Raw genomic sequence first — 11,003 nt, 5'->3', positions numbered from 1 at the left:
AATAAAATCTTTTTTTTTTTTTTTTTGTAAAATGGAGGATACAGGTTGGCAAGATAGCTTAGCAAAGTGCTTAAGTATGATGACTTCAGTTTGATCCCCAGAACTCACTTAAAAAAAAAGCAGGGCATCTTTGAACAGACTTGTAATCCCAGTGCTGGGGAGGTAGAAACACGTGGATCTCTGAGGCTCCCTGCCCAGTTAGCCTAGCCTACTTTTTTAGCTTCAGGCCAATGAGAGATTCTGTCTCAAAATACAAGGTTGGGGAGGGCTGTAGAGATGGCTCAGCAGATAAGAGCACTGGCTGCTCTTGCAGAGGACACGGGTTCAGTTCCCAGCACCCACAAGATGGCTAACAACCATCAATAACTCCAGTTCCAGAGGATCCAACCTCCTGACCTCAGTGGGCATTGTATGACATGGGCACACCTACCTACATGCAGGCAATGTACTCATACACACAGAATAAAATATTTTTAAAAACAAGGTGGATGGCACCCAAGAAACAACAGCTAAGGTGGTTTTCTGGCCTCCCCATGTGCACACAGGAACATTTACACATGCAGGCACGCGTGCACGTGCACACACACACACACACACACACAAGCACACAGATGATAGCGTTTGACTTTGTTAAATAAAGATGTTAAAACCCAAATGCCATTGACTATCTCAATCCATCATAAAGAGACTTTGATACCAAAAAATGTGGACAACATCATTTTAGAATAAAGGGAAATCCCACAAAATGAAAAGGGCTTAACTTTAAAAAACTAAATGCACCGCATTTTCATTTTTGTTCTATTTCACTATGAATGTTCATAAATCTTGTTTCATGTAGGCAGTAGTCTGCAAACCCAGCCTATGGGGCCTATAGGTTTCTGCGACATTCTAAAATGATTCCCTGTGTAGTTTAAACTGTAAGTTTCAACTTTGCTGATGTCAAGTCTGGCTGCCGAGCTCCTAAGAGCATACACAAAGCTCGAAGTTCCTAGTGTGGATGTGTCCCATCTGGAAGGGCAGAGAATAATCCTTCTTTTCTAACCTTCTTAAAAATTCATTCAAACAATAGGTCACAAAAGATCTTTGGACAAGTGGTCTCACATTGCTATTTTCACATTCGGTAATGCTATATTCAATGTAACAGGTTACTGATTTTTTTTTTCATGAAAAGGAATTGTAGTTAGAGCTAATTGCTCAATCTGAAATGTATCTGGACATTTTTTAGATATTGGAAAGGAAATGCTGTTGCTGAATTTTAGTAAAGAGGAGAGTATTATTAAAGAAAAAATGTGAATGAATAGGAAATATAGCCCTTTACAGTCCTCAAAGTTTTTTTTTTATTAATAGTCAAAAGAGATTTCCTTGGAATTTGTCTCATTATAAAATGCAAAAAGAAATTCATCAGTGCAGGCTCAACCCATTCCTGTCATTGATTTGTTAATCAATCAATGGCTTCTGTGATCTAAAAAAAAGAAAGAAAAAGAAAAAAGAAAAACAAAACAAAAAGAAACCCCACCAGTTTCTATGACCCTTTCCAAGTGAGACTGTATTCAGCTAAGCTTAATAAAAGTAAAAAAGCAAGGACCATCTGGAAAACACTCTTCCGGAGTCACAAAAGATAGTGGCAGCCTTTGCCCAACCTGCTATAAATAAGTGTCTCAGAAAAAGAAAAAGAAAAAAAAAAACCCACTCAATTTTCAAATCTGTTTCTACTTAATACAGCTGCAATAGAGTTTATTTAGCTTTTCCCTATAGTGGGAAGACTGTTTGCATTTTTATGACAAGGGTCTAAATGTTTTTCACAGCCATTTCCATTGCCATTATTTTGAGGAACAACATACCCCTCGGACCTGTCTGTTTGCTTCTGCAGCACACACCAGTGGCCCCAGTGGCTCTGCACCACGCCATCAGCCTCCAAAGCCCAGATTTATGATCCTGCTTCCTCTACCAGTATTGCAGCCATCACCCAAATCCTGATCTGAAAGGGGCTGGCAATTCAGAATGACCAAGTGGCACACGCTGCAAATCAATTATTTATCTGTCTGGGTCCAGCACACTGTGGATCCCTGCCAGCTCATTGCTTCTCCCTTTCTGATGGTAGAAAGGACTTACAACACTCTTCAAGTGAGACCGGAACTCACAGGTAAAGGTGGATTGCTGTCTTGGCAAGTCCTTAAATGCTCACCTTTCCATCTTCCCTCACTGGCTAAGCCTGCTGGATAGTCCCTCTGTGTGTGACACTGTGAACACCACAGATACACTTTGGAAAAGATCTCTTCACTCCACTGGCTGCAAAATGCCTTAGCCTTCACTAATTTGTGCACTGTATACCCACCCTTCTCCAAGCACTCCTGGATATTCATCCCACTCTGAGAGATGAGTACAGCAGGGGTGAGCTGGGGACATTTTCCCTGTTTAAGGAGGGATCCACAGCTCCATCCTTCTTCTTCCACATGTGGGCAAGACATGGTTTACCCTCACGATACCTTCCTGAGATATGTGTGATGCTCATTTCTAGTCTTTCAAGGGACCACCAGAAAGAATGTGGCTCAGGGATTGTCCTGGTGGTAATATGTCTTTCTGGGGCCCAAAGGACATGTGTTGGTATCACTTTCCTGGAAGAGTTTCCCAAAAAGAGGTGTTGCTGCACAGAAATAACCCTGTGAGGGTAACCCAAACCAGGAGTGAGAACAGGGAACCTCAATCTAAAGGCCCAATAACTGTTTAAAAAAATATACTACTGGCTCATCCTTGTCTTTTGTTCTCAAGAGTACTGGAAAACACTGAACACAGTGGTGAGCAAAAGAGCTGTCACAGTCTGAATGAGTCTGCTAGGAGTGGAGTGCTCACAAGTACACTAAAGGGCTAAATTAATTGGCTCTGACTTAGGATGCTACAGCAAAAATGACAGTGGAGGGAGTGGAAGGTGGAGGGAGATGTCTAGTAGCTTTGATGTCATGCCTGGAATCAGGTGCACGTGAAAAAGAAATTAGGGAGGACTAAACTTGTTCTCTTGATGAAAAATCAGAGAAGTTGCTTGCTATTACAGTGTGCCCTCCAATTACCTAAGCTTTATTCAATTGCCTGCCTTAAAATACACACACACACACACACACACACACGCCTTAAAATACACACACACACACACACACACACACACACACACACACACACCCTCTGTGTTTATAAATCTTACAGATCCTTCCACCATCTTTAAAATTAAAATCAGGTGCATGACCCACTTCCAACTGTTAATTAATCATCCCCATGAATCTTATATATAAAATTCAGAGTAAGGACACTGTGTGTTTTATTATTTCAAATTAAATTTTCTAAAAACCACAAATTACTTATTAAATTTTAGTCTAGACCAGTGGTTCTCAACTGTGATGATTTTGTCACAAATGGGCCATTTGGCAGGGTTCACGATAGAGGAAGGGGTGATGTTACTGGCCTCTGGTGAGTAAATGTCAGGAAGATTGCTGGATATCCCACAGTACAGAGAATCATCTCCCACAACAAAGACTGGCCTGGTCCCAAATGTCAACAGGGCCACAATGGAGAAACTGTGCTCCAGATAAAGCCAAATATACTTAACTTTTAACACACATTAATCTTAGCAGTTAACAAAAGGGAAAAATTATTTTCTCCAAAAATCCTAAGATTGTGCTTACTAAGGGCATAGGTACTGTCTTTCCACATAAATGAAATAGGTTTTCAGTCAGTACCTTCGAACATTAAGAAATACCATAATGATGGTAGGGCATTTTAAATGCACATTTCTCCAGTCTAAATGGATGGAAATTAATATCTCATAAAATACAATGATTGTCTAGTTATGTTCCATACAAAACCAAAATCAATACATTGGGCCTTACTTAATCTGCAACTGGAGTTTTGTGGGGTTTTTTTGTTTTGTTTTTTGTTTTTAACTAAAACAAGGAAATGCTATTCTTTCCCATTTCTTGCTAGCTGGGCACACCCTTCTGAGGATGGAGACATCAAGAAACAAACAGACAAGAAACTTTTTTTAAAGCAGATTTTTCCAGAGCATAAAAAGCTTCTTGAATCATTCTATTTTATTTATGTAGATTCAGTCATTCTTTAGTGAGCAAAACATGCAGTCTATTCTCTTGGTTATGCTTGCCTGCCTTTCCAAATGCCCTCAAAACTGGGATGATGAATCACATACTTTGGCCCCACTGTGCCAATTAATAGGAAGCAAAGGAATGCCACACAACCAAGATAGCACTTTCTGCCGGGTGTGTGCAGTGGTGGGAAGGTAGAAGAGGACCCTTTAGCCAGTTGCTTTCAAAGGATTTTAAGAGCAGGTGCTATGATTCCCTGGAACCCCTTTAGTTCTGGAACATTCTATACGAATTTGCACTGTCCCCAGCTTGAGGGTGGGGAATGATAGGAAAAAAGCCGACGTGCTTCATCAGCTTAGATTTCCAGGGTTAAATCAGTAAGGAAATGCCGGCTGACAGCTACACCATTTTGACTCTTCCAGGCCTCTGTTCCTTTCTCTGAATTATAAGGCAAAAGTGGCCATACATAGAAAAGCAAAAATAACAACAAAAACGCCCCAACACACCCAGTCTTGGATGCTAGCAAGGCTTGCTTCTGTTGCTGAAAAAGAACAGTTGCTTTAGTGCAGCTGGAGGAGCCTTTCCAGGGAACTGGTAATACCCTGGCTGTTAATGAATTATTTTTCACCAGAATGTCGGATTCTTCCTGTGCTCCAGTAAACAGTCTGCTTCTGCCATGGGAAACAAAACCAGCTCCTTCTGAGGAGCCTGAGGAGGTCAGCCAAGGGTTCCCTGTGGGGGCAGCGCCCTCAGGAGCCAGAGCCACAGGCGCCTGACCTATAAATCATCGCAGTCCCAAGTTCATTATTCCATTGCTCTCCCATCTATTCATGCCTTGCCTAGCACCCAGGGAAGGGTCCAGGAATGTATGGCCATAGCCGAGATGATCCTGCAGTAGCAGCTGAAATCTTCCCACCCCTGTGCTTTCCTCTACTCAGGTAGCCAGCCTCATGTGTGGCGCAACTGGGCTGCCCTGCAAGCATTCTATGTTCCTTATACAAACCGTATTTGTGTCTTTATTGTTCTTTTGAAGCTACTGGAAAATGACCGTATCTTCTTTTCTTCTTTCTCTCCTTTAAGGGTGGTCCTAGCTCCAAATAACCCACTCTCAGCATGACTATATCTACTTGAGACATTATTCTCCAAGCACAAATCTCTGGGAATGATATTAATTTAAGCAACTACTAGGGCAGGTGTCAAATTAGTGGTATAGGCAAGATATAACTCTCCTAAGGATGAGAGCACAGGCTGGGTGTTCTGGAGAACTGAGGGCAAAAATTAGGGAAGGGCTCACTTTATTTAAGCTAGCCTGCCTTTTAGTCCCACAGCCAGCCTTGCTCTCCAAATTAGGTCTTTGAAGCCTACACTCCTCAAAACATGATCGCAGGCAGGCCTGATGGGAAACTCCCAAAATGGTATCTTAGCTACTGAGAACTACAATCATCTGATGCCAGCCATTGTGGCTACTGAGTGAGCAACAGGCCTCCCATCTACCAGGGAGACATGTTTAGCCTCCCCTCATTTCACCTCCCCCACAGACATTTGCAGGTGCTATGACATCACAAGATTGGTAGTTAATATGCTCTAAAATAGTGCTATCTAGTAGAAATAGATAAGTAATCTAGACTGTTTTAATAGACACATTAAAAATTAAAATAAGCAGGTAATATTATTTTAATTTTATCTCATTTAAGTAATGTATTCAAAATGTCACTTAAACATGGTACCACAGTGTAATTTCAAATTTGGAATGAGCTATTTTGCATTCTTTCTCATACTAAATCTTAGGAATCCAGTGCATATGTTTTACCTATAGCACACCTTAATTGGGACAAGCTGGCTTTCAAGCACTCTACAATCAAATGTAGCTAAAGGCTTTTGTATGGGACAGTACCCATCTGCATTGTTTCTATCACCATAAGAATTTCTATTAGAGAATGCTGAACTGCAAGGCTGAAAACTGTGGGAAGGGGAGTGACAGGTATGAACAAGGTGTGCCCCAAAAGTCCCTGTAAGTATGGAGTTGTTAAAGCTATTGATGACAGTAAAAATTGGAACCACCAAGATTGGTATGTTCTAAGATCCCAGCTCTATCCTTTTCAGAAAAGCTCTAGAACCATGAAGGATCTGAATGTTTATGTCCCCCTAGAAATTCATGTTAAAATCTTAATCCTCTCCCTACCAGGTGATTGGATTAAGGGGTGGGGGCTCTGATAGATGATTAGATCATGAGAGCAGAACCCTCACCAAAGGGATTAGTGCCTTTATAAAAGAGAGTCCAAAAGGCAGGAGATGTAGCTTAATGGTACAGCACTTGACTAGCAGGCACAAAGCCCTGATTCTGTCCTCAGCACCACAGAGAAGAAGGGGAGAGGAAGGGAAGGGAAGGAGGGAGAGAGGGAGGTAAGGAAGGATGGAATGAGAGAGGGAGTCAGAGAAACACTCAGAGAGTTCACTTGTACCTTTGGCCCGTGGTAGGGCACATTGAGAAGTCACTATCTATGAATCAGAAAGCAGGCCCTGACTAGATAGTGAATTTGCTAGCATATTGATCCTGATATACCATCTCTGGAACTGTGAGAAATAAAGTTCCATTGCTTATAGGCCACCTAGTTCAAGTTGTTTGGTTATACTAGCCCAAACACACTAAGAAAGATCATGCCTACGTTACAGGGGCTGCCCCACAGCTGTGAGGAAAACAGAAAGTACCCCACCATTCCTTTGGGCACCAGCTGGTTGAGCTGCCTCCATCTTCGCTACTTTGGTTCATTCAACACAGGGACTGGGATAGAAAATCACCAAAGTCACGTACTTCTTTTTATTACAATTGTGGGTTAGCAATCTAATTTGGTGAAGCAGATACAGAAACATGATCAAATTACATGCGCCTGTGTCTATGCCTGTGCATGCATGTGTGGTTTTGCATGGCAAGGGAGGAAGGGTCATGTATGAAATCTAGAAGTAATAACGTAGCTGCCAAAATGCCTTCCTCACCAGCTGCCATCAGAGGACAGATGAGCAGTAGACTCAAGAGGCTCATCAAAAACTATGAGTCACAAAGGAGAGGCCATGAGTGCAGAAAGAACGAGATGATGGGCACCCAGGCAGATGATCAGGTGGGAGGGAGAATTGGCAATCAGAGGCATTCTCCAAAGACAAAGAGCTCCTAACTCTACAGCAAGGATGTCACCCTGATCCCCAAATCAAGCTTAATTCAGAATCCAAACACAGGCTTTTGTGCATGGGAAAAGTGCAATTAGCTATCCTTTCCCCTCCTAGAGAGCCTCATTCTCTGAGGTCTCCTTATATTCTGATCAGAGAGGCAGCAGCCACAAACCTTTCATTTATGGATTCAAACCCCTGTTCTTTAGAGGTTCTGGAATTACCAGGGGACTAAAATCTGATTAAAAGGAAATTGAGGGCATTGAATGGCAAATCTACTTCTCATATTTATTTAGTGTTTGAGAGATAGTAAGGACTCAAAACTCCCTCACCTACCTTTTGTTTCCATCACGGACCTTGGGCTCTTCCTTTAATCTGTTTGAATCTCAGTTTCTTCATCTGCATGATGCAATTAATACTTCTGGTCTCATAGTCTCACACAGGTGTTATAACGATTAAACCTGGACTTGTCAGCATAGAACTACAAAATGCTCCAAACTGGACCATGACACCAAGAGTCCTCACCAAACATACAAGCCTCTGAATTTCTACCCAATCCGACTCCCTTGACAATGATTTATGACTCCCTCTCCACTGCTGTTCACGTCATCAGTTCCATCATTTGGTCACTCAACTCTCATTTATCTAGTAATAGTAGATGTTGACTGATTCTAACTGAAAGGGCACCATCTGAAGTAGTTAGGAACTGAATTGAATCTATCTACTTGGCACATGTGTGCAGCATAGGTGAATTGGCTGTCTCCACACACAGACACACAGACACACACAGACATACACACAGATACACACACACACAGAGTAATTAAGTACCATGTTTTATGAAGGAAGTATGGGTTGAGGACTCTGACCTTTGGGAAAAATAAATAAGAGACTTTGAACAGGGGCAGAAGAACATATTGTTCCTTTAAATCATAATCACCAAAATCTGGAATCAGATTCGGGACTCGCAATTTCTCTGAGCATTATCTGTTAAATAATGCTTCATTGAGGCCACAAGGTCACTGGAAAGGTTTGTCACATATTAAGTGCCTGGCAGACAGAGGACAAGAACAGATGTTAGCTCCCTTCCCAATTTATTTTTCCCCACTTCCCTTCTCTCCACTAATCTAAGATGATGGGAGGAGCCTGAGAACAGACACTTGCTATTTTCTTCCTGTGCCCCTCAGAACACTGTGGCTGTCTGCACATACAGAATAGCTCCATTCTGGGTCAAGGGATTTGGGAGACCAGTAGACTCCCAGTCCCCATGTCACTGGAGCTAGAGCTTTCTGGTCACTGGCACTGACGCGCTCCAGGCCACACCTTGTCAAACCCCTTCTAAGCCTGTGCTTTTCTTTCTTGCAGCTCAGATGACCCTGTCTGGGTGCCTCTGTTTTCTGGTTACAGAATTTTGCAATTGATTTTACACTTCTTGCCTAAGTGCCCACCAAAGAGATCTCAAGCTCGCAATGGGCATCACCTGGAAAAATACAAAATAAAAACGTTTTCTTATTTGTTTCAGGGATGAGCAAGTTTTCCTGGGGTAAACCTCATAGCAGGTGGTGTTGGATTCTTTGAATAATAAAGGAACCCCCTTGGGTGGCTGAATGATCCCCTGAGTTAGTGCCAAAACAGCAAGCCACTCCCAGCCCCACAAGTTCCTAGCTGACTTGGTTAGCTGTGCAGGGCAGCCTATGTCGTACACCTAGTGGGCACCTGTCAGGTTGAGAAGGGAATGCCAATTTGCAGAATATTGTGTGTCTGTGGGGGAGGGGATAGAGTTGCCTGGGTTGGGGAGTGGCTTCCACAGAGTACTAAGGAACAGAGAAACTGGAATGCCACCAGGCTTATGGCTTCTGATTTTGTGCCTTCCAGCCCATCCTGTCTTCTGCAAGCAGCACAGCTTTATTATACTGCCCTTCTGGTAGAAAAACATGAAGAGTAGGGAGTGGGTGTACTGTGCCACCTTGGAGAAAGGCTCTCTGCCCACTGGCCTCCCTACTGCCACCCTCTAATACCACTGTAACAAAGGCTCTGCCACAGCCCCGTTATCAAAGTTAGCTGAAGTATCTTGGTCTACCAACCAACGATTCTGATGACTCAAAGGAGGACAAGCATCTAGAAAACGGTGGGAAAGCGTCTCTGGGAAACGCTAAAAGATCCTTGTGTGATGTAGGCGGGGCAAAGAACTGTTTTCTCATTGCTGGCTGCTTTTCTTTCTCTGGGTTCTGAAGAAAAGCTTCCAAGAATCGGTTAAATACAGGGATCACATTAGAGGATGCGAGATAATGCTAAACCAACAAAAACAAAGACAAAATGAAACAGAGCGAGCCATGAGAATACGCGATTATCAAAACTTTGTTTGGCCGTATCTATTTATCATCGCTGCACACCCGGGCTCTGCGGAATATCATTCTGTTGATGTCACTTATCCTCAGCAAAATATTTACACATCCTTAAAAACGCCAGATGAAGGGGGCTGGCCCTCTCGCTGCCGCAAACCGCCTCTCAAGCCCCATTGCCAGGTCTGGGCAGCCCAGAAGGTGGGGGTATGAGGGTGGGTGGTACCACAAGGGCGCAGGTAAGAGCAACCAACAGTTGCAGGAATGCGGCCACCCAGATGTTGCTCCCTGCCCACCTCTCCTCTACCTGACTGGGCAAGAAGCAGCCACATCCCTGATATGGTGTCAGCGCCGCCTCCTCCTCCTCAACATATATAAGATTCTTTTCTCATGAGATATTCAGTGGCATGTTTCCTTCCCCATCCTCCCCTCTTCTTCCCCCTCCTCTGCCCCCCTCCTCCCCCTCCCCCCTCCTCCTCCTCCCCTTCCTTTCTCATTGATTAAGTTCCCAAACCATTGTTAAAGCCGGGTTGTCTGTCCTTGAAAAATGGGCTAAATTCATTAGGCTTCCCTCTGCCACAAAAGGAATATTCATAAAAGTTTGGCAGGCAGAAAGGCAGGCTGACTGCGTGCCATGGGGTGGGTGACAATCCACTCCTCCAAAGCCACCTTCTTCCTTCATGTCTCATCTCTCCATGCATCCATCCTGCCCCAAACCTACTCCAGGGACTTCTGATAGGGAAGCACAAAGCAGCAGCTGTTTGGCAACATTTCGACCCCTTGCCAGCAACTGTGGTGGGATGCCATTTCCCCACCCAGGCGGAGCTTATCCTGAACAATAGTCGGGCTTTAAATGGCAAACAAGCAAACACACGGAGCACAACCCCAACCCCGAAAAGAAGCCAAGGAGAAGGGAGGCAATAACTCCCTCCGCAGTAAAAGGAGCCACTGAAAAGCACGCAAGAAAAAAAAAAATCGCAGTGAGAACGCTGCTCGGTGCCTAACATGGCAGTAAGCCCCAGCTGGTGCGGCTACCCCGGGTCTGGGAATTGGGGGACACCCGGGCTCACAAGGCGCCGACCTGCACTCACCTGGCTCCAGCGGGATGCGGGGCTGGCTGAGCGGCACAAAGAAGAGCCCAGCACGTTCTGGCAAAACCCAACTTTCCACCCGGCTCCTCAGGGCCGCCAGATACGTCAACAGAATCCATCTTTCGAAGGGCCTGGAAGGCTCTGGGTTTTCTGAGCCGGGGCAGAACCGCAGATCCCCGAGACCAGCCCAGGGCAGTGCCCCGGCGTGGAGCGCGCCGTGCGCCACCTTCTGTGCCCGGTGCCAGCGCGGGTGGCGGACCGAGACCCACTTCGGGGGCCCCCACCCTACCGGCGGCGCCGCCTCCCCAACGTCCCGGGTC

The 11,003-nt window shown here is 44.4% G+C and overlaps 1 protein-coding gene across 7 annotated transcripts in view; it reads right to left on the bottom strand.

Moving 5' to 3' along the window:
• Rai2 (retinoic acid induced 2) overlaps positions 1 to 11,003 on the bottom strand; it is an 83,028-nt gene that overhangs the window by 53,309 nt on the left and 18,716 nt on the right. For 3 of the 7 annotated variants that reach the window (XR_607935.3, XR_001872882.2, XM_029555607.1), the window contains exon 1: positions 10,684 to 10,984. The exons of 3 other annotated variants lie outside the window; for them this stretch is intronic. The gene's annotated coding sequence lies outside the window, so the exon portion shown is untranslated. Of the gene's footprint in view, positions 1 to 10,683; positions 11,002 to 11,003 lie in introns of those variants that run through there. One more of the 7 variants, XM_017802957.1, reaches the window with a different exon arrangement.

The sequence above is a fragment of the Nannospalax galili genome, unplaced genomic scaffold (genome assembly GCF_000622305.1).
Source record: "Nannospalax galili isolate Female #2095 unplaced genomic scaffold, S.galili_v1.0 scaffold325, whole genome shotgun sequence".
In the NCBI taxonomy this organism is placed as follows: Eukaryota; Metazoa; Chordata; class Mammalia; order Rodentia; family Spalacidae; genus Nannospalax; species Nannospalax galili.
The sequence above is the reverse complement of the archived record's forward strand: the minus strand, read 5'-3'. Positions and strand labels throughout refer to the sequence as shown.